Consider the following 22,377-nt stretch of genomic DNA (forward strand, 5'->3'; position numbering starts at 1 on the left):
TCATCTATTTCTTCATCATCTGCAGAGGTAGTTGGCATATAAACTTGTACTACTGTAGTAGGCATGGGCTTTGTGTCTATCTTGGCCACAATAATGCGTTCACTATGCTGTTTGTAGTAGCTAACCCGCACTCCTATTTTTTTATTCATTATTAAACCTACTCCTGCATTACCCCCATTTGATTTTGTATTTATAACCCTGTAATCACCTGACCAAAAGTCTTGTTCCTCCTGCCACCGAACTTCACTAATTCCCACTATATCTAACTTTAACCTATCCATTTCCCTTTTTAAATTTTCTAACCTACCTGCCCGATTAAGGGATCTGACATTCCACGCTCCGATCCGTAGAACGCCAGTTTTCTTTCTCCTGATAACGACGTCCTCCTGAGTAGTCCCCGCCCGGAGATCCGAATGGGGGACTATTTTACCTCCGGAATATTTTACCCAAGAGGACGCCATCATCATTTAATCAACAATTAACAATCTAACTACTGTCTGGAAAAAAGTTCTTTCTAAATTGATTTCAAACTATTTTAACTACAGGATAAAAAAATTTAGATTTCTCTGGCCTTGTTCTGTAGTCTCGGTGTTGTCCAATAGTTGAAATCGTTTCCCAATAGTTGAAATCGTTTCTTGGTATCAGCAATCTTTTACTATGGGACCGAATCTCTCTTCAGATTAATTACCTCTCGTTCTCGTTGGTTTTCATGAAACAAAAAATACGTATATTATACAGGGTGATTCAAAAAGAATACCACAACTTTAAAAATGTGTATTTAATGAAAGAAATATAATATAACCCTCTGTTATACATCATTACAAAGAGTATTTAAAAAGGTTTTTTTTTTCACTGAAAAACAAGTTCAGAGATGTTCAATATGGCACCCTCCAGACACTCGAGCAATATCAACCCGATACTCCAACTCGTTCCACACTCTCTGTAGCATATCAGGCGTAACAGTTTGGATAGCTGCTGTTATTTCTCGTTTCAAATCATCAATGGTGGCTGGGAGAGGTGGCCGAAACACCATATCCTTAACATACCCCCTTAAGAAAAAATCGCAGGGGGTAAGATCAGGGCTTCTTGGAGGCCAGTGATGAAGTGCTCTGTCACGGGCTGCCTGGCGGCCGATCCATCGCCTCGGGTAGTTGACGTTCAGGTTTCATAACTAACCTTTTTCGTAGGACTCTCCATACAGTTGATTGTGGAATTTGCAGCTCTCTGCTAGCTCTGCGAGTCGATTTTCCTGGGCTGCGAACAAATGCTTGCTGGATGCGTGCTACATTTTCATCACTCGTTCTCGGCCGTCCAGAACTTTTCCCTTTGTACAAACACCCATTCTCTGTAAACTGTTTATACCAACGTTTAATACACCACCTATCAGGAGGTTTAACACCATACTTCGTTCGAAATGCACGCTGAACAACTGTCGTCGATTCACTTCTGCCGTACTCAATAACACAAAAAGCTTTCTGTTGAGCGGTCACCATCTTAGCATCAACTGACGCTGACGTCTACTCAACAGCGCCTCAAGCGAACAAATGTACAACTAAATGAAACTTTATAGCTCCCTTAATTCGCCGACAGATAGTGCTTAGCTCTGCCTTTTGTCGTTGCAGAGTTTTAAATTCCTAAAGTTGTGGTATTCTTTTTGAATCACCCTGTATAACAATCCAAGAGAGTCCTGCCACACTGGCGCCACTGTAATTTTTCCTCCTATCTAGGTGATTATGTAGCTCTCAATTCGTTCGAGCAATCAGTCATTCATAATATGAAACACAGTCATATCTCATTCACTCAGAATGATTCAGAAATTTTACTTGTTAGAATGAAATCAGGCGATGATTCTTCTTCTCTGGAGGTTCGTGCTTTGCGGCAGTCTGCTAATATGTACAAATAAAATGCCTCGTAATTTTTGGGAGCGTTCTATACAACAGTCGGGAAACCTCAGATCAAGCGGATATTTGGCTTTCATGAAGTTTAACCTTCCGAAGAAGTAATCGAGCTCTTGGATTATTAAATGCAGGTTCGTATCCAGTCTTTCGGAAGTTCTCTTCTGATTAACAACTACGCAATATATCGATGAATATCATTAATTCTCAAATGTCAAATACACACCTTTTGTACGAAGGAGCACTATATATATATTTCCTTTTTAATCGTACAATTTCGTATCAGTTATCTTCTGTCATAAATCTCAATAATCAGATTACAGTTCTTCAAACAAAGCTCAGGCTAATCGGCACGAAGACAGTCTCGGAAGCTTTTTTTCTAACAACCACCAGAGAGAGCACTACAAAGAATAATTATGCGCTCATGGGATAGCTATTGTATGAATCTACTTTGCGCATGAATTTTGCAAGTATGAAGATAGAAAATTAGTAAACGTCATTCAAGGGTAGAATTGTATCAGAATAATGCATCGAATTAGTGTGTGGTGTAACAGAGGTGTGTATGGTTCTCTTAGATGGTTATGTTACTGTCATCCATTCCAATCATAAATTTGTAGAGCAAAGCATAATACAGTAGCAGTCCATCTCTCAGTGACAAGGAGCATGCTACAACACTGGCGAGGTGTTTATGGCAGCAGTGTGCCTGGCCCTGCTTGTTGTTTAAGCGACCTGTAGCCATGGCACACCCATGGGTGTCTGCAGATGGTCCACTTGTTGTGAAATTACCAGAAGAAGCCCTACTCAGAGCGGTGTTTGAGACACAATTGTTCCTGTCCTAACTTTGCTCTTGGCGGGGGGTACCATGGACAGGGTGGTGGTGGACTTCTCGACCTCTGTGTTGAATATGAACTTTGCTATTAAAGGACAGGGAGCTCTACTCCTGCAAGGCATTTGTTGAAATAAAGATGCGAGTGTTTCTACTATACATAATACACTTTGGACTTTAACTTAGACGAATAAGACAGGGCTGCTGCCTGCTGGTGCCAGCATACCCTGGGAGGGGCTATAAGCTGTGACAGAAGATGGCAGCGGTCAGGGATATGATTTGCGAGTTGGAGTGGTAATGAGTCATTTGTCGCTGCGGGACATAACAGATAAGAACAGTTTTTTTTTACCGATTGAGACAATACTGAGAGGAAATATCGCCTCTGACGTACTGCTGTATAGAATTTTCACTATATTTAAGTGATCTGAAGAAATGTGTTTGCTCCAGTATCCTCAATCGCTATGCATATGGGGCCAGATATGCATTTAAGAAAGGGTGGTCAGCAGGTAGTTATTTTGCTGTTGTTGACAAGGCCAGCATGTGTCGATTTGCAGAACTGTCAGAACTGTCTTTGAAGCTAGAATGCTTAATGGTTCATGAGATATTCTAGACAGGAATTATTTTTACGAAAAACAGTATGGTTTCGACAGATATTGCCTCTTTCTCTCTCAGCTTCAGGTGCTTTTAGCATTAATGGGAGATTGCTCTGAAAATATCCGCAACATTGCAGGCTGCTGTTGAAAGTTTTGACAATGGAGAGGTTAGAGGTATATCGCAGGAAAGGAATTTGGCTATGAAAATGATCGACAGAGTCCATTATTTATGAACAGAGTTGACCACTGGCCACACACACACACACACACACACACACACACACACACACACACACACACACACCTCCCCCCTGACCCAGCAGTGCAGGACCTCTCGCTGCATCATACTGTTAGTTAAATACTTGATTACGAGCATCGAGTGTAGTAGATTTAACCTCTGCTGCGCTAGCACCTTGTAATTTACAAATTTTTGTTGTGTGGTTTTTATATCCTGCAGCATACAGCTGTAATTTACAGATGAAGTGGTATTATTCTCTGTGCAGTCTTCTTTAGCATGGTGTTATTATTCAAATGGTTCAAATGGCTATAATCACTATGGGACTTAACATCTGAGGTCATCAGTCCCTGCAGGGCGTGGTGGTCTAGCGGTTCAGGCGCTCAGTCTGGAACCGCAGGACTGCTACGGTCGCAGGTTCGAATCCTGCCTCGGGCATGGATGTGTGTGATGTCCTTAGGTTAGTTAGTCCCCTAGACTTAGAACTACTTAAACCTAACTAACCTAAGGACATCACACACATCCATGCCCGAGGCAAGATTCAAACCTGCGACTGTAGCAGCAGTGTGGTTCCAGACTGAAGCACCTAGAACTGCTCGGTCACAGTGGCCGGCGGTGTTATTATTAGTAGCAGGTATCAGTAGTCCAGTTTTATAATATGACTGCAGTTCTCATTTTTTAACACTCCACACTTTCAGTGCAATGTTGCCACATCTTGGATCCTTCGATAAATTTGGCAACAATAGAAGCTGTGCCAGATATGGCCTAGCCCCACTACTCATTTGTTCTAGAGGTTTTGTTGTTGAAAATCAGTCTATCAGTTTAATGGGTAGGTAGTAGGCAGCACACGTGATAAGTAGATCCAATTAGTTCAGTGAAATATCGTTGTCGCAGGGGTGGTGAATTCAATAAAAAGACATGTAGCATTGCTGAGAAGCGTAATAAAACTTTTTTTTTCGAGTAATGAGCATTCTGACTGGTTTGACGCAACCTACCATAGATTCCTCTCCTGTGTCAACCTCTTCATCTCAGAGTAGCACTTACAACCTACATCCTTGATTATCTGTTGGATGTATACCTGTCTCTGTCTTCCTCTACAGTTTTCACCCTCTGCAGTTTCCTCTAGTACAATCGAAGCTATACCCCGATGCCTCAGAAGATGTCCTACCAAGTTCCCCTCCCCCCCTCCCTCCAATTCTGCATACAACCTCCTCATTCCTTACCTTATCAGTCCACCTAATTTTCAACATTCTGTAACAATACATCTCAAAGTTTCGATTCTCTCCTGTTCCTGTTTTCCCACAGTCATTGTCTTACTACCATACAATGCTGTGCTCCAAACGTACAGTCTCAGAAATTACCTCCCGCCGGCCGTGGTGGTCTAGTGGCTCTAGGCACACAGTCCGGAACCGCGGGACTGCTACGGTCGCAGGTTCGAATCCTGCCTCAGGCATGGATGTGTGTGATGTCCTTAGGTTAGTTAGGTTTAAGTAGTTCTAAGTTCTAGGGGACTGATGACAACAGAAGTTAAGTCCCATAGTGCTCAGAACCATTGAACCATTTTTGAAATTACCTCCTCAAACTACGACGTTTGTTTGATACTAGCAGACTTCTCTTGGCCAGTGCTAGTTTGCTTTTCATGTCCCCCTTGCTTCATCCATCAACAGTTCTTTTGATGCTTAGGTGGCGAAATTCTGTAACTTCGTCTAATTCATAATACCCTATTCTGATGTCAAGTTTCTCGCTGTTCTCATTTCTGCCACTTTCGTCTTTCTTCGATTCACTCTCAATCCATATTCTTTACTCGTTGGACAGTTCATTCCATTCAACAGGTCCTGTAATTCTTCTTCACGTTCGTTGAGAATATAAATGTCATTAGCGAGTCTTATGATTGACATCTTTTCACCTTGAATGTTAATCGCATTCTTGAACCTTTCTTTTATTCCTCTCATTGTTTCTTCGATATATAGATTGGACAGTAGGGATGAAACACACATCGCTGCCTTGCACCCTTCTTAAATCGAGCATTTTGTTCTTGGTCTTCCATTACTGTTCCCTCTTTGTTCTTGTACATATTGTGTATTACACGTTTTCCCTATAGCTTGCCCCTACATTTAGTCTGAAATAAAAATTGTTCTTCATGGCGTAAGGTATCAGCCCTAGACGTTTGATACAAAGAGTTAGAAACAGACTGCTTATCGTGAGTAGTAATGGTAATATAACACCCCACTGGGATGTACCAAAAGTTTGTTGTATGCCTGAATATCTCTCAGGGTTAATGATGAAATGATTTCTTTTATTTGACAGGAACTGTTCAATTCGTTAAACAAATTTTTTAGATAGTAAATTAGAAGACAGTATATATATACAGGGTGTTACAAAAAGGAATGGGCAAACTTTCAGGACACATTCCTCACACAAAAATAAAGAAAAGATGTTATGTGGACATGTGTCCGAAAACGCTTAATTTCCATGTTAGAGCTCATTTTAGTTTCGTCAGTATGTACTGTACTTCTCCGATTCACCGCCAGTTGGCCCAACTTAAGGAAGGTAATGTTGACTTCGGTGCTTGTGTTGACATGCGACTCATTGTTCTACAGTGCTAGCATCAAGCACATCAGTACGTAGCATCAACAGGTTAGTGGTCATCACGAACGTGGTTTTGCAGTCAGTGCAATGTTTACAAATGTGGAGTTGGCAGATGCCCATTTGATGTATGGATTAGCACGTGGCGCGGTACGTTTGTATCGAGACAGATTTCCAGAACGAAGGTGTCCCGACAGGAAGACGTTCGAAGCAATTGATCGGCGTCTTAGGGAGCACGGAACATTCCAGCCTATGACTCGCGACTGGGGAAGACCTAGAACGACGAGGACACCTGTAATGGACGAGGCAATTCTTCGTGCAGTTGACGATAACCCTAATGTCAGCGTCAGAGAAGTTGCTGCTGTTCAAGGTAACGTTGACCACGTCACTGTATGGAGAGTGCTACGGGAGAACCAGTTGTTTCCGTACCATGTACAGCGTGTGCAGGCACTATCAGCAGGTGATTGGCCTCCACGGGTACACTTCTGCGAATGGTTCATCCAACAATGTGTCAATCCTCATTTCAGTGCAAATGTGCTCTTTACGGATGAGGCTTCATTCCAATGTGTTCAAATTGTAAATTTTCACAATCAACATGTGTGGGCTGACGAGAAACCGCATGCAATTGTACAATCACGTCATCAACACAGATTTTCTGTGAACGTTTGGGCAGGCATTGTTGGTTATGTCTTGATTGAGCCCCATGTTCTTCCACCTACGCTCAATGGAGCACGTTATCACGATTTCATACGGGATATTCTACCTGTGCTGCTAGAACATGTGCCTTTACAAGTACGACACAACATGTGGTTCATGCACGATGGAGCTCCTGCACATTTCAGTCGAAGTGTTCATACGCTTCTCAACAACAGATTCGGTGACCGATGGATTGGTAGAGGCGGACCAATTCCATGGCCTCCACGCTCTCCTGACCTCAAACGCCTTGACTTTCATTTATGGATGCATTTGAAAGCTCTTGTCTACGCAACCCCGGTACCAAATGTAGAGACTCTTCGTGCTCGTATTGTGGACGGCTGTGATACAATAAGCCATTCTCCAGGGCTGCATCAGCGCATCAGGGATTCCATGCGTCGGAGGGTGGATGCATGTATCCTCGCTAACGGACGACATTTTGAACATTTCCTGTAACAAAGTGTTTGAAGTCACGCTGGTACGTTCTGTTGCTGTGTGTTTCCATTCCATGATTAATGTGATTTGAAGAGAAGTAATAAAATGAGCTCTAACATGGAAAGTAAGCGTTTCCGGACACATGTCCAGATAACATATTTTCTTTCTTTGTGTGTGAGGAATGTTTCCTGAAACTTTGGCCGTACCTTTTTGTAACACCCTATGTGTGTGTGTGTGTGTGTGTGTGTGTGTGTGTGTGTTCTTTTCAATTCTGTTACCTCTAATCAGATATGTTAGGTTGAAGTTACAGTGTCCGTGTACTGGTAATTATCTCTATCACTGGTAATGATCATTTTATACAAAAATTATGAGAGGAGCTTATTTTCGCAAAATAATGTTTACACGAGCCATTTTGGACCTCGTGTCTCTAATCGGCCTTAGACGGGTCACTGACATCTTGCGTCTCGCTAAGCACACCTTCCGCGTAGCTAGTTAAATACGCAAACTGCTACGGCTCCCTACATGGAGCAACAGAATTGATGTCGGGACGCGTTGATACTGACCAGCTATCTCGAAGCATCAGGATCGGTGAATGCAGTATCTGGAAACACGGTGCTGGCGCCAGTAACTGCAGCATTGCTGGCCAACACAGCGACTGGTGCGATGCATCGCTCCCGCTGGACACGTGAAATCGCATGTGATGCGATGGCGCGCAGTAGGGGCCAGTTTATGGCGTACCGGGCGACGGTTTGGGTGGGCGGCGTTCATCAACACGCAGCCAGTGATAGGGGTGGAGGGGTGGGGTGGGGGGATGAGACTGAAGTGCTGCGCTACACATCGATTGTCCTCCAGGGGTCCGTAGTACATTGCAGCAACAGCCTGGAACTGGGACACTCTAAAGTGTACGAGCGCTAACGTTCGACAACAATCACAAGAGGGCACCGTTTGCGTTCTAACCCTGTGTTCCCGTGTACCGTGAAACAGTATTTGACGTGTCGGGACACACGCGATTGCAACCAGCAGGTAAGTGCTTGTTCCATTTGCGTTGTCCGCATTTGTGAGTGCAATATGGGACGAATGGGATACTGATGTTCTTAATTACGTTAAACAAACAGGCGGCGCTTGCAATGTAGTGCTATCGAAGAATTTTGAAAATATGTTGGACAGGTAAAGAGCGAAATAATGAATTACTAAAAACAATACGTGAGCAAAGTCTTCAATACGAAGATGGAGTGTGGTACGACGTTAATCGCCGCATTCAGCACGAGTTAACTTTGTTATGGGAGGAGCGGTAGATGGAAGAAACAGTAGTGGTAGAAAGGAACCAGAATAAGCATAACAGATTAAAGAGGATGTGTAGTGCAGTAGTTAAGTAGGGATGGTAAAAGTAGTGCGAAATGGAAAAAGGTATGGCACAGCATCAAACTGAAGAAAGGATGATAACTTAAAAAAAGAACATCGTAAATAAAAATCTTTTGTACGCACAGAGATAATATTTATTCAAACAAACTGTAAATCAAATTACTGAGTCATTTCATAAGACTATATAAAATATAATAGCAGAAATTAAATATAACTGGAGAACACCGAAAATGAAAGGACTTCAGCGTTACGTAGCATGATACAGAAATAGACATAAGTGTTCCATATTTTGAAATCCGCTAAGATATGTGGATACCTCAATTATAGTAATTGATCTGATCCATTACAAATTATTGGTGAAAGCATGTGACTCTAGAAACAATGGATTTGTTTCGGAAATAAATTTTTGTGCTATCAGTCACAATTTTATTTTGGCTTATATTTTGCACTACGTGATTCGGGAAACGGTTCCTATTTTCAAGCGATTTTTGTCTGTGCTATGCCATTTACTAGTGATGATTTCGATGCTTGAGGTAATTCATGGTTCTGTTGTCTTTAGTGCAACATACAGAGTACCACAGGAGAAATGGTTATTATTAAGGGGTATGACAAGAACTATCAGTCGAAGCAAATGTCCAGTAGACATGGGCTCTGAATGCCTACCTTAACAGCTATGAGCACTTCTTCATTCTCGTTACTGTGAAAATAATCTCTTTGCTTTCCATATTTTGGTTGAGGTAGTATTGATCAAAAGAAGAAAAAAATGTCGAGTTAAAAGGCTCTAAAATGTATCCGTTATGAGCTATGAGCACTTGTACAGTGAATAGATGTGTTTCACACAGATCTTAAGGTATGCACTTTATAGACAGTGTTTACGTTCCATTTGTTCTTGTTTTGGTCCATACCACCACCTCTCAAAATATGGAAAGCAAAGAGCTTGCAGTAGAAGAGATTAGTTTCACAGTATCGGAAATGAAGAAGAGCTCATAACTCTCAGGTCATCCATTTTAGATCCCATGTTCACTAGAATTTTTTTTTTCGAATGATCGTTTCTGTCATATCCAGAGATATTGACCATTCCTTCTGGGACGCCCTGTATAAAAACAGGCGCAATTTTAATTAATGGTCGATGTTTATATAGAGTTAATGGGGGCTTTGGAAATAACTTGTGTTTATTGTATTTACTGTTTTCTTGTGACCCATTTGTGCAAAAATTCGCCGGCCGCGGTGGGCGTGCGGGTCTAGGCGCTGCAGTCCGGAACCGCGGGACTGCTACGGTCGCAGGTTCGAATCCTGACTCGGGCATGGATGTGTGTGATGTCCTTAGGTTAGTTAGGTTTAAGTAGTTCTAAGTTCTAGGGGACTGATGACCTAAGATGTTAAGTCCCATAGTGCTCAGAGCCATTTTTTTTGTTGTTGCAAAAATGCCCACATATTAAATATCAGCCACAATTTCCCAAGCAGAGTAAAACAAAAATATTTTTATATATACCCAACGGAGATAACGCGGCAGGTAGTCCACAGAGTGTTATATACTATACTTTCTTTTCGAGTTTATCTCAATAGCCTTGATCATTATTTGGTTATGCATATTTACAAATGTCTTTATTTCTGTGTATCACTGCTTTTATTTAAGTCTACTATCGGAGCAAGCAGGTGTTGACAGATGTGAAAATTACCGAACTATCAGTTTAATAAGCCACGGCTACAAAATACTAACATGTATTCTTTAAAGACGAATGGAAAATTTGGTGGAAGCCGACCTCGAGGAAGATCAGTTTGGATTCCGTAGAAATGTTGGAACACGTGAAGCAAGATTGGCCCCACGACTTATCTTAGAAGACAGGTTAAGTAAAGGCAAACCTACGTTTCTAGCATTTGTAGGCGTAAAGAAAGATTTTGACGATGTTGACTGGAATACCCTCTATCAAATTCTGAAGGTGGCAGGGGTAAAATATAGTGAGCGAAAGGCTATTTGCAATTTGTACAGAAACCAGATGGCAGTTATAAGAGTCGAGGGGCATGAAAGGGAAGCAGTGGTTGGGAAGGGAGTGAGACAGTGTTGTAGCCTATCCCCGATGTTATTCAATCTGTATATTGAGCAAGCAGTAAAGGAAACAACAGAAAAATTCGGAGTAGGAATTAAAATCCATGGAAAAGAAATAAAAACTTTGAGGTTCGCCGATGACATTGTAATTCTGTCAGAGGCAGCAAAGGACCTGGAAGAGCAGTTGAACGGAATGGACAGTGTCTTGAAAGGAAGATATAACATGAACATTAACAAAAGCAAAACGAGGATAATGGAATGCAGTCGAATTAAATCGGGTGATGCTGAGGGAACTAGATTAGGAACTGAGACGCTTAAAGTAGTAAATGAGTTTTGCTATTTGGGGAGCAAAATAACTAATGATTGTCAAAGTAGAGAGGATATAAAATGTAGTCTGGCAATGGCAAGGAAAGCGTTTCTGAAGAAGAGAAATTCGTTAACATCTAGTATAGATTTAAGTGTCAGGAAGTCGTTTCTGAAAGTTTTTGTATGGAGTGTACCCATGTATGGAAGTGAAACGTGGACGATAAATAGTTTGGACAAGAAGGGAATAGAAGCTTTCGAAATGTGGTGCTACAGAAGAATGCTGATGGGTAGATCACATTACTAATGAGGAGGTATTGAACAGAACTGGAGAGAAGAGAAATTTGTGGCACAACTTGACCAGAAGAAGGGATCGGTTGGTAGGGCAGATTCTGAGGCATCAAGGGATCACCAATTTAGTATTGGAGGGCAGCGTGGAGGGTAAAAATCGTAGAGGGAGACCAAGAGATCAATACACTAAACAGATTCAGAAGGATGTAAGTTGCAGTAGGTATCGGGAGATGAAGCAGCTTGCTCAGGATAGAGTAGCATGGAGAGCTGCATCAAAGCTCTCTCTGGACTGAAGACCACAACAACATCAACAACAACAACGTCGGAGCCTGAAGAAAATCACTGATCCTCTTTCCAGTTTTTCAATTAATACCTTTTGTTCAAATTTTCTGTGATACGAATGTATCTCCAATTCTTCCAATAGGTCCAGCTTATGACCTTCTTTTAAAGAGTGAAGTATTTTTAAATATTGATCTGTTTTTCTAAGTGGGCAGCTTGCACTGCGTATGTGTGTGGCTACTGCTGATGTTACGTCTCTATAATGTGTATAGGCTTCAGTGTACTCTGCGTACCAGCCTGTTTGTTCTACGTAGAACATGGAACATTTCTGGCATATTGCTTTCTTCAATACAGGTTAAGATTACGCTTCATGATATGCATTGGTACCTGTTGGAGTCTATTAGATATACAGAATCCTGTTTCTATCCTGTGGTCCTTGAAGATGTTTGCAATCTTTTATGATACATCGTCAATTTATGGGGTGCTAGATATACATCTGTTTTTATCTTTATCTTCCGTCGTGTCGGTTTGTGTCTGGGATTTTCTTTACTTTGTCTTGTACTGAGTGAACCTTGGATGCAGTGTAGTCATTGGCTCCACTAATCTGTTTCCTATGTTTACTTCCTGTTGCATGTTTTCTTGGTTCAAAGGTGTTTTAATTTCCCCTTGCAGCGCTGAAATACACGCTGCTTGTTTGAGTGACATCACGAATAAATATAATAGCACACGAAGAACACACATGGAAGCTGGATCATTTCCCTAAACGAATTGTGCGAAATACAAATAAAAAGAAAGTTGTGAATGATTGCTGTAAACGTTTTCTTATATACCCTTGTAGTAACTACGAGTAACGTATTTGTTTCAGTGCGAGTGCCAGAAAATATTTAAGAAACGTTTCGAAATTATATCTCACCGTTAACAAATATTAGACGAAGAATAGGATAATGCCTACATCCAAGGCCCGAGAAACTGCCCGTGATCTAGGTGTATGTCAACGAGAGTTGGTTACTTCACTTATATACACATCCAAACAACTAGTGTAACAATATGAACAACACGATTCAGTGTGTCAGGGAAGGAGTTCATGTAGTAAACACAGATTGCTTTGCAACGCAGCAAGACGATACGGTTCGATGTCTGGTCAGTCCTAGTTATTTTATGTGTCACCTAGGTCAAAATTTGTTATTGTTAAACTGTAAGTAGTCGTCGGCGTCGTCGTCGTCGTCGTATCCACCCCCCCCCCATCTCCGCCCCCCCTTACAACTGACTGTCTTGGTAAGTCAGTTCAGAGACTGGAATCGCACATGCAATCGGTCAGTGGCATGTAATGCCCTTCGCTGTTCAACCTTCATGTTGATGAAAACTTTGCTTCTCCCTTTACAGGGTGTTAAAAAGAAGGCGCCCCAAATTCGTACAGTAAATAGCACCAGGAGAAGCTGCCTTAATAATATCTCCGGGAGCGAACACTTGCTGAGATGTGGGCTTTTTACTCGTGTCGAGAACGACCAGCGATCACTGATGTGAGCTGCCTCTGTGCTGAAGTTCACTGCTAATTTCTAATGGATTGTATTCGTCTCTTAGTCCTCTCCCTGTGATGCTGCTGTCAGGCATAGTATTTACATGTCATCAAGATGGCTTTAGCGTCAACCAGTAACCGTACCCTCAACCACCGATTCCTAACAATCGCACTCCCATGTATAAAACAGCTTTAAACGTCTGATTACATTAGTCTGAAAGTCGCCAGGTGCTCTCATTATAAAACATTGGAACAATGTAGTCTGGTAGGTTTGCGCTCCGTCTTAAGAAAAGCTAGTTTTCCACCTATGACGTTTATGATGCCTATTTCCTGAACTACAAGGGTTGGAACTTAAAAAGTGGCAACTATTTATTCACAACCGATACAAAAGAGTTACACGTTTGCACCTATTACTGTCCTTCAAAATAGTCACCGGCGTTGTGTAGACCCCGTTGCCAGCGATGTGGAAGGCGTAGTATACCGTTAGCAGAGCCCGTTCTGCTGATGGTGCGAATGGAGCGGTCTACTGCCTATCGAATCTCTGGAACAGTTCTGAAGCGAATGCCTCGAAGTGGTTCCTTCCTCTTCGGAATCAAATCAAAGTCACAAGGACTTAAGTCGCGGGAGTATGGTGGATGGTACAGTGCTTCCCAGTCCCTTCGACTAAACAGAGCAGCCACAGCTTGCGCTGCATGCGACCGCGCACTGTCGTGCAAAATGATGGATGAGTTGCGCAGAAAGTGTCGCCGCTTCTTTTGCAAAGCTGGTCGTAGGTGTTGCTCCAAAAATGAACAGTAATACCGTGCATTGACGGTCTGCCGTGGAGGAACGTAATGCGTTAGGATAACACCATCTCAGTCGTACACGAGTATCACCATAAGTTTCGACCGCTCCATTCGCACCATCAACAGAACAGGCTCTGCCATAGGTATACTACGCCTTCCACATCGCTGGCAACGGGTTCTACACAACGCTGGTGACTACTTTGAAGGACAGAAACAGGTGCAAACATGTAATGTTTTGTGTCGGTTGTGAATAAATAGTTGCCACTATTTAAATTCCAACCCTCGTGTATACTGATCAGCCAGAACATTATGACCACCGACCTGCTATCCATATAAACCAGTCCAGGTGACAGTAGCGTCACGTGGCGGGGAATGACTGCTACTCAGACACAGCTCGGTGCATGTACAGGGTGTTTCAAAAATGACCGATATATTTGAAACGGCAATAAAAACTAAACGAGCAGCGATAGAAATACACCGTTTGTTGCAATATGCTTGGGACAACAGTACATTTTCTGGGGGACAAACTTTCGAAATTACAGTAGTTACAATTTTCAACAACAGATGGCGCTGCAAGTGATGTGAAAGATATAGAAGACAACGCAGTCTGTGGGTGCGCCATTCTGTACGTCGTCTTTCTGCTGTAAGCGTGTGCTGTTCACAACGTGCAAGTGTGCTGTAGGCAACATGGTTTATTCCTTAGGATTTTTCTGGTGTTGGAATTCCACCGCCTAGAACACAGTGTTGTTGCAACAAGACGAAGTTTTCAACGGAGGTTTAATGTAACCAAAGGACCGAAAAGCGATACAATAAAGGATCTGTTTGAAAAATTTCAACGGACTGGGAACGTGACGGATGAACGTGCTGGAAAGGTAGGGCGACCGCGTACGGCAACCACAGAGGGCAACGCGCAGCTAGTGCAGCAGGTGATCCAACAGCGGCCTCGGGTTTCCGTTCGCCGTGTTGCAGCTGCGGTCCAAATGACGCCAACGTCCACGTATCGTCTCATGCGCCAGAGTTTACACCTCTATCCATACAAAATTCAAACGCGGCAACCCCTCAGCGCCGCTACCATTGCTGCACGAGAGACATTCGCTAACGATATAGTGCACAGGATTGATGACGGCGATATGCATGTGGGCAGCATTTGGTTTACTGACGAAGCTTATTTTTACCTGGACGGCTTCGTCAATAAACAGAACTGGCGCATATGGGGAACCGAAAAGCCCCATGTTGCAGTCCCATCGTCCCTGCATCCTCAAAAAGTACTGGTCTGGGCCGCCATTTCTTCCAAAGGAATCATTGGCCCATTTTTCAGATCCGAAACGATTACTGCATCACGCTATCTGGACATTCTTCGTGAATTTGTGGCGGTACAAACTGCCTTAGACGACACTGCGAACACCTCGTGGTTTATGCAAGATGGTGCCCGGCCACATCGCACGGCCGACGTCTTTAATTTCCTTAATGAATATTTCGATGATCGTGTGGTTGCTTTGGGCTATCCGAAACATACAGGAGGCGGCGTGGATTGGCCTCCCTATTCGCCAGACATGAACCCCTGTGACTTCTTTCTGTGGGGCCACTTGAAAGACCAGGTGTACCGCCAGAATCCAGAAACAATTGAACAGCTGAAGCAGTACATCTCATCTGCATGTGAAGCCATTCCGCCAGACACGTTGTCAAAGGTTTCGGGTAATTTCATTCAGAGACTACGCCATATTATTGCTACGCATGGTGGATATGTGGAAAATATCGTACTATAGAGTTTCCCAGACCGCAGCGCCATCTGTTGTTGAAAATTGTAACTACTGTAATTTCGAAAGTTTGTCTGCCTGAAAATGTACTGTTGTCCCAAGCATATTGCAACAAACGGTGTATTTCTATCGCTGCTCGTTTAGTTTTTATTGCCGTTTCAAATATACCGGTCATTTTTGAAACACCCTGTAGTATCAGTGAGCGTTGTGCCCTTGTGAAGAATGGGGAAAGCGCGCCATCTATCTGCTTTTGGCTGAGAGCAGATTGTGATGGCCCGGAGGCTCAGCACGAGCATTTTGGAAACTGCACGAGTTGCCGGGTGTTCGAAGAGCGCTGTGCTGAGCGGCGAAACCAAGCTGAAACGACGTCCAGGCGTCATGAGGTTGGGCGGCCACCCCTCATCACAGATGTCGGACGTCGTAGGCTGGGCAGACTGGTGAAACATTACAGACGACGAAATATTGCGTGACTAACATCAGACTTTATAGTACTGCTTGGAGTACGAGGTGCATTCAAGTTCTAAGGCCTCCGATTTTTTTTCTAATTAACTACTCACCCAAAATCGATGAAACTGGCGTTACTTCTCGACGTAATCGCCCTGCAGACGTACACATTTTTCACAACACTGACACCATGATTCCATGGCAGCGGCGAAGTCTTCTTTAGGAGTCTGTTTTGACCACTGGAAAATCGCTGACGCAATAGCAGCACGGCTGGTGAATGTGCGGCCACGGAGAGTGTCTTTCATTGTTGGAAAAAGCCAAAAGTCACTAGGAGCCAGGTCAGATGAGTAGGGAGCATGAGGAATCACTTCAAAGTTGTTATCACGAAGAAACTGTTGCGAAACGTTAGCTCGATGTGCGGGTGCGTTGTCTTGGTGAAACAGCACACGCGCAGCCCTTCCCGGACGTTTTTGTTGCAGTGCAGAAAGGAATTTGTTCTTCAAAACATTTTCGTAGGATGCACCTGTTACCGTAGTGCCCTTTGGAACGCAATGGGTAAGGATTACGCCCTCGCTGTCCCAGAACATGGACACCATAATTTTTTCATCACTGGCGGTTACCCGAAATTTTTTTGGTGGCGGTGAATCTGTCTGCTTCCATTGAGCTGACTGGCGCTTTGTTTCTGGATTGAAAAATGGCATCCACGTCTCATCCATTGTCACAACCGACGAAACGAAAGTCCCATTCATGCTGTCGTTGCGCGTCAACATTGCTTGGCAACATGCCACACGGGCAGCCATGTAGTCGTCCGTCAGCATTCGTGGCACCCACCTGGATGACACTTTTCGCATTTTCAGGTCGTCATGCAGGATTGTGTGCATAGAACCCACAGAAATGCCGACTCTGGAGGTGATCTGTTCAACAGTCATTCGGCGATCCCCCAAAACAATTCTCTTCACTTTCTCGATCATGTCGTCAGACCGGCTTGTGCGAGCCAGAGGTTGTTTCGGTTTGTTGTCACACGATGTTCTGCCTTCATTAAACTGTCGCACCCACGAACGCACTTTCGACACATCCATAACTCCATCACCACATGTCTCCTTCAACTGTCGATGAATTTCAATTGGTTTCACACCACGCAAATTCAGAAAACGAATGATTGCACGCTGTTCAAGTAAGGAAAACGTCGCCATTTTAAGCATTTAAAACAGTTCTCATTCTCGCCGCTGTCGGTAAAATTACATCTGTCGTACGGTGCTGCTATCTCTGGGACGTATTGACAATCAACGCGGCCTCATTTTAAAACAATGCGCATGTTTCTATCTCTTTCCAGTTCAGAGAAAAAAAATCGGAGGCCTTAGAACTTGAATGCACCTCGTACAAGTGTGTCTGAACACACAGTGCAACGAACACTCTTAACTATTGGCCTCGACAGCCAATGCCCCATGCATGTGCCAATGTTAACACCACGATATCGGCAACTACGACTGAAATCGGCACTGGACGCTGGCGCAGTGGCAGAACATTGCATATTGTATTCATCTCTTGGTCTCCCTCTGCGATTTTTACCCTCCACGCTGCCTTCCAAAACTAAATTTGTGATCCCTTGATTCCTCAGATCATGTCCTACCAACCAATCCCTTCTTCTAGTCAAGTTGTGCCACAAACTTCTCTTCTCCCCAATCCTATTCAATACCTCCTCATTAGTTATATGATCTACCTACCTAATCTACAGCATTCTTCTGTAGCACCACATTTCGAAAGCTTCTATTCGCTTCTTGTCCAAACTAGTTATCGTCCATGTTTGACTTCCATACATGGCTACACTCCATACAAATACTTTCAGAAACGCCTTCCTGACACTCAAATCTATACTCGATAAATTTCTCTTCTTCAGAAACGCTTTCCTTGCCATTGCCAGCCTACATTTTATATCCTCCTTACTTCGACCATCGTCAGTTATTTTGCCCCCCAAATAGCAAAACTCCTTTACTACTTTAAGTGTCTCATTTCCTAATCTAATTCCCTCAGCATCACCCGACTTAATTCGACTACATTCCATTATCCTCGTTTTGCTTTTGTTGATGTTCACCTTATATTTTCTTTTCAAGACACTATCCATTCCGTTCAACTGCTCTTCCAAGTCCTTTGCTGTCTCTGACAGAATAACAATGTCATGGGCAAACCTCAAAGTTTATATTTCTAGTAGCTTACCCGCACTCGTATTTTTTTAATCATTATTAAACCGATTCCTGCATTACCCCTATTTGATTTTGTATTTATAACCCTGTATTCGCCTGACCAGAAGTCTTGTTCCTCCTGCCACCGAACTTCACTAATTCCTACTATATCTAACTTTAACCTATCCCTTTCCTTTTTCAAATTTTCTACCCTACCTACTCGATTAAGGGATCTCACATTCCACGCTCCGATCCGTAGAACGCCAGTTTTCTTTTTCCTGATAATGACGTCCTCTTGAGTAGTCCGTGCCCGGAGATCCGAATGGGGGACTATTTTACCTCCGGAATATTTTACCCAAGTGAACGCCATCATCATTTAACCATACAGTAAAGGTGCATGCCCTCGGGAAAAATTACGGCTGTAGTTTCCCCTTGCTTTCAGCCGTTCGCAGTACCAGCACAGTAAGGCCGTTTTGGTTAGTGTTACAAGGCCAGATCAGTCAATCATCCAAACTGTTTCCCCTGCAACTACTGAAAAGGCTGCTGCCCCTCTTCAGGAACCACACGTTTGGCCTGATGAATTCCGATAGCTTCTTCATCCTGCCGTAGGGAGGGCGTGAATCCGTCGTCTTCTAGGGAAACAGCTCCTTGACACCTGTACTGCGGGACAGAGACAAGCTAGCGGCGGCCGCATTAGGCTCTGGGGAACATTCATGTGGGCATCCATAGGTCTGGTGGAGCTCGTGCAAGGCACGTGACGGCCTAGGAGTATCGTACAATGGTTGCAGACTTTGTACGCTCTTTCAAGACGATCGTATTTCCCGAAGGCAGAGCCATTTCACAACGTCAGGAGTGTGGTGGAGTGATTCGAGGAACAGAGTGGCGAGTTCCAGTTTCTGTGCTGGCCCTCCAACTCGCCAGAACACATCTGGGATGTGATGAACGTGGCGTCAGAGCTCATCGCCCCTCTCCCCGGTATTTGCGGGAATCAGGTGACTTGTGAGCTTAATTGCTATGCCAACTCCCTCCAGCGTCCTACCAAGGCCTCATTGCTTCCATTCCACGACGCGTCACCGTTGTTATCCGTGCCAAAGGTGGACAGAATGGCTGTCTTTCAGGTTCATTCTGTGGTGAATGTGGATACTTTCCCAACTGTGTTACGAATGGAGGAAATAAATTAAAACGTCAATCCGAAAGCTGAAGTTTTAGAACGGGCACGGTGAAAATGTAGCAAGCGATGATATTTCTTTTTATTTCATCATTTTGTGCGGGTTGTCTACGAGGCAAAGTTTCAGAAATATTGAAATTATGTGTAAAACTTGTAGGAAGTCGCTAAGTGCGGTCCTACTCGAGTACTGAAATGAAATGGAATGTCGTGTGACGAGGGCCTCCCGTCGCGTAGACCGTTCGCCTGGTGCAAGTTTTTCGATTTGACGCCACTTCGGCGACTTGCGCGTCGATGGGGATGAAATGATGATGATTAGGACAACACAACACCCAGTCCCTGAGCGGAGAAAATCTCCGACCCAGCCGGGAATCGAACCCGGGCCCTTAGGATTGACAGTCTGTCGCACTGACCACTCAGCTACCGAGGCCGGACACTCGAGTACTGGATGAATATAACACAGTTTCTAATTGTACTCGTAATACCTATATTAAACTTTTAACACAAGATTATACCTCTTAATGAGCAGATCATGACAACAATCTAAATTTTTAAATTCGGTCAATAATCATACAATAAAAAAATAATCAAAATTTTGTTGCCCCTGGAAACCAATAGATAGACAATCTGCAACTAAGACTGGATAATCGCTGTAGTCGTTTTGTAGACAGGAACTTTACTTTTATTTCCTTAGAGCTTCAATTGTTGGAAAATATTTCGGTTTCGAAACTGACAGGGTCGCGTTTAGGGTACAGGGTTCCATATTTTGAACTCTAGAAATTTTATCACTCTCTGAGAGCAAACATTTTTATTTGAGTACAAGTTCGGTTCAGTTACGATTATTTTTTAATCGGTTTGCGGTAATAAAATAGTAATTTCAACCAAGAAGAAGCGTGTAACATATAAATTATGATACATAAGAAAGATTAACAGTTGTGCATGACCCATACGGTTGGGATCGCCTTTGACCTTCATATTGGTCACTTACCATTGTTTATCTTTCATAATTCTCATGATTTATATTTTTAGGCTTTTCATACCATGTTACTGACATAGGCCGATCTAAAGATGACCATAAATTATGAAAAATAGTACTCAAATAAAAAATATTTGCGATCAAGAGTGATACAAATTTTTCAGATTCTGGTATTTCTTTTTTCAGAGCATTCACCAGTAAGGAAAAACAACAACAGAAGAGCTTTTCTCTCTTTAACCCAGTGCTAATACCAATCAGGACTGTTGCAAAGCTGGGACAGATTGGTAGGAAGGATGGAGATATAGAAAAAAATATTAGAACAAGCGTGTCGTCAATATTGACCTGAACTCCCCCAGTCATTAATAACATATATTCTAATAATTACCTCAGTCACGAACATTTTGGTTAAGGGTACACGGCCATTGTTAGAAGCTAATATGACCAACGAATATGAGTTCTACTACTAGTCAAACAGGCCAATTGCCAAAAATTAATTGTATTAACAGTTTATTAGTAGAGGGCTTTCATAAGATACGGGCATACCTCGTACACAGCACCAAGCATAGTGAAGCAATGTAGTGTTCAAACGAACGTTCGGATTGATTACACATTTACGACGATTTTTTTTCGACAACTCTTTATTGCCAAAGCTTTGTTTGTCTACTTATAATCGTGAAATTCTAGTAACTACTTATTTTATTACGATGGTCGTTTCTAGCTGTACAGGGTGTATCATAATTAACGGCGTAAACGCATACAGTTGAAAGTACACGATATTAGAAGCAAGAAAGTCTCAGTAAACATGGGGTCGAAAATGCATACCTTAAGAGCTGCGAGCAGTTTTTCGTCGTGGATACTGTGAAGCAAATCTCTTCTACTGCAAGCTCTTTGCTTTCTATATTTTTTGAAGTGACAATATGGACCAAAACAAGAAAAAAATGTCCAGTAAACATGTGCTCTAAAGTGCATACCTTATGAGCTTCAAAAATGGTTGAAATGGCTCTCAGCACTGTGGGACTTAACATCTGAGGTCATCAGTCCCCTAACTAACCTAAGGACATCACACACATCCACGCCCGAGGCAGGATTCGAACCTGCGACCGTAGCAGCAACGCGGTTCCACACTGAAGCGCTTAGAACCGCTCAGCCAAAGCGGCCGGCCCTTAAGAGCCATGAGCCCTTGTTTATCTTCGCTACTCTGAAACACAACTCTTATAATGAACAAGTTCTCATAACTTTTAAGGTATGCATTTTCGACCCCATGTTTACTGAGACTTTTTTGCTTCTAGTGTCGTGTACTTTCAACTATATACGTTTATGCCATTAATTATACACTCTGTATATGTGGGAGGCAAAAAAAAAAAGGTTTACGGGTTCGGAGAACAACGGCGGTGACCGTAATTTCCTGAAAACACCCCACCGCAACGAAAAACGTCTTTTTTGTGGCAATCGCCATCCCATCTCGCGCTTTTTATGCGCGAAACTCTCTCCCCTATTTCGCGATACTACCAGACGTTTTGTCGTTTTTTGAACTTTTTCGACATCCTCCGTCAGTCCTGTCTGTTATGGATCCCGCTGTTTTTAGTAGATCTGTTGCATCTTCTAAGTGTTCTGTCAGTAAAACGTAGTCTTTCGTTCGCTTTCCCCAAATCATTTTCTGTGCGATCCTTCCAGTTAAAGTTGTTCTTAATTGCAATCCACAGGTATTCGACTGTATCGACAATCTTTAAATTTGCGTGATTTTCCGTGCAACTGATCCTTAACGGATGCTTTTTATCACTGATATTGAGGATCTCCCAATTTTTACTGTTCGGGGTCAGTTACCACTTTTCGCACAATACAGATGGCTAAATGACTTTGTAACTTGCATTAATCTTCTCTTGGCTTTACTAAACGGTAAACGACTACAATATCTGAAAACAATCTAAGACGGCTGTTCATATTGTCTCTTAAATCTTTCCTATAGATCATAAACAGCAGAGGGTCTGCAACACACGTTTGGATAACGA

Source organism: Schistocerca cancellata, chromosome 9 (assembly GCF_023864275.1).
Source record: "Schistocerca cancellata isolate TAMUIC-IGC-003103 chromosome 9, iqSchCanc2.1, whole genome shotgun sequence".
Lineage (NCBI taxonomy): Eukaryota > Metazoa > Arthropoda > Insecta > Orthoptera > Acrididae > Schistocerca > Schistocerca cancellata.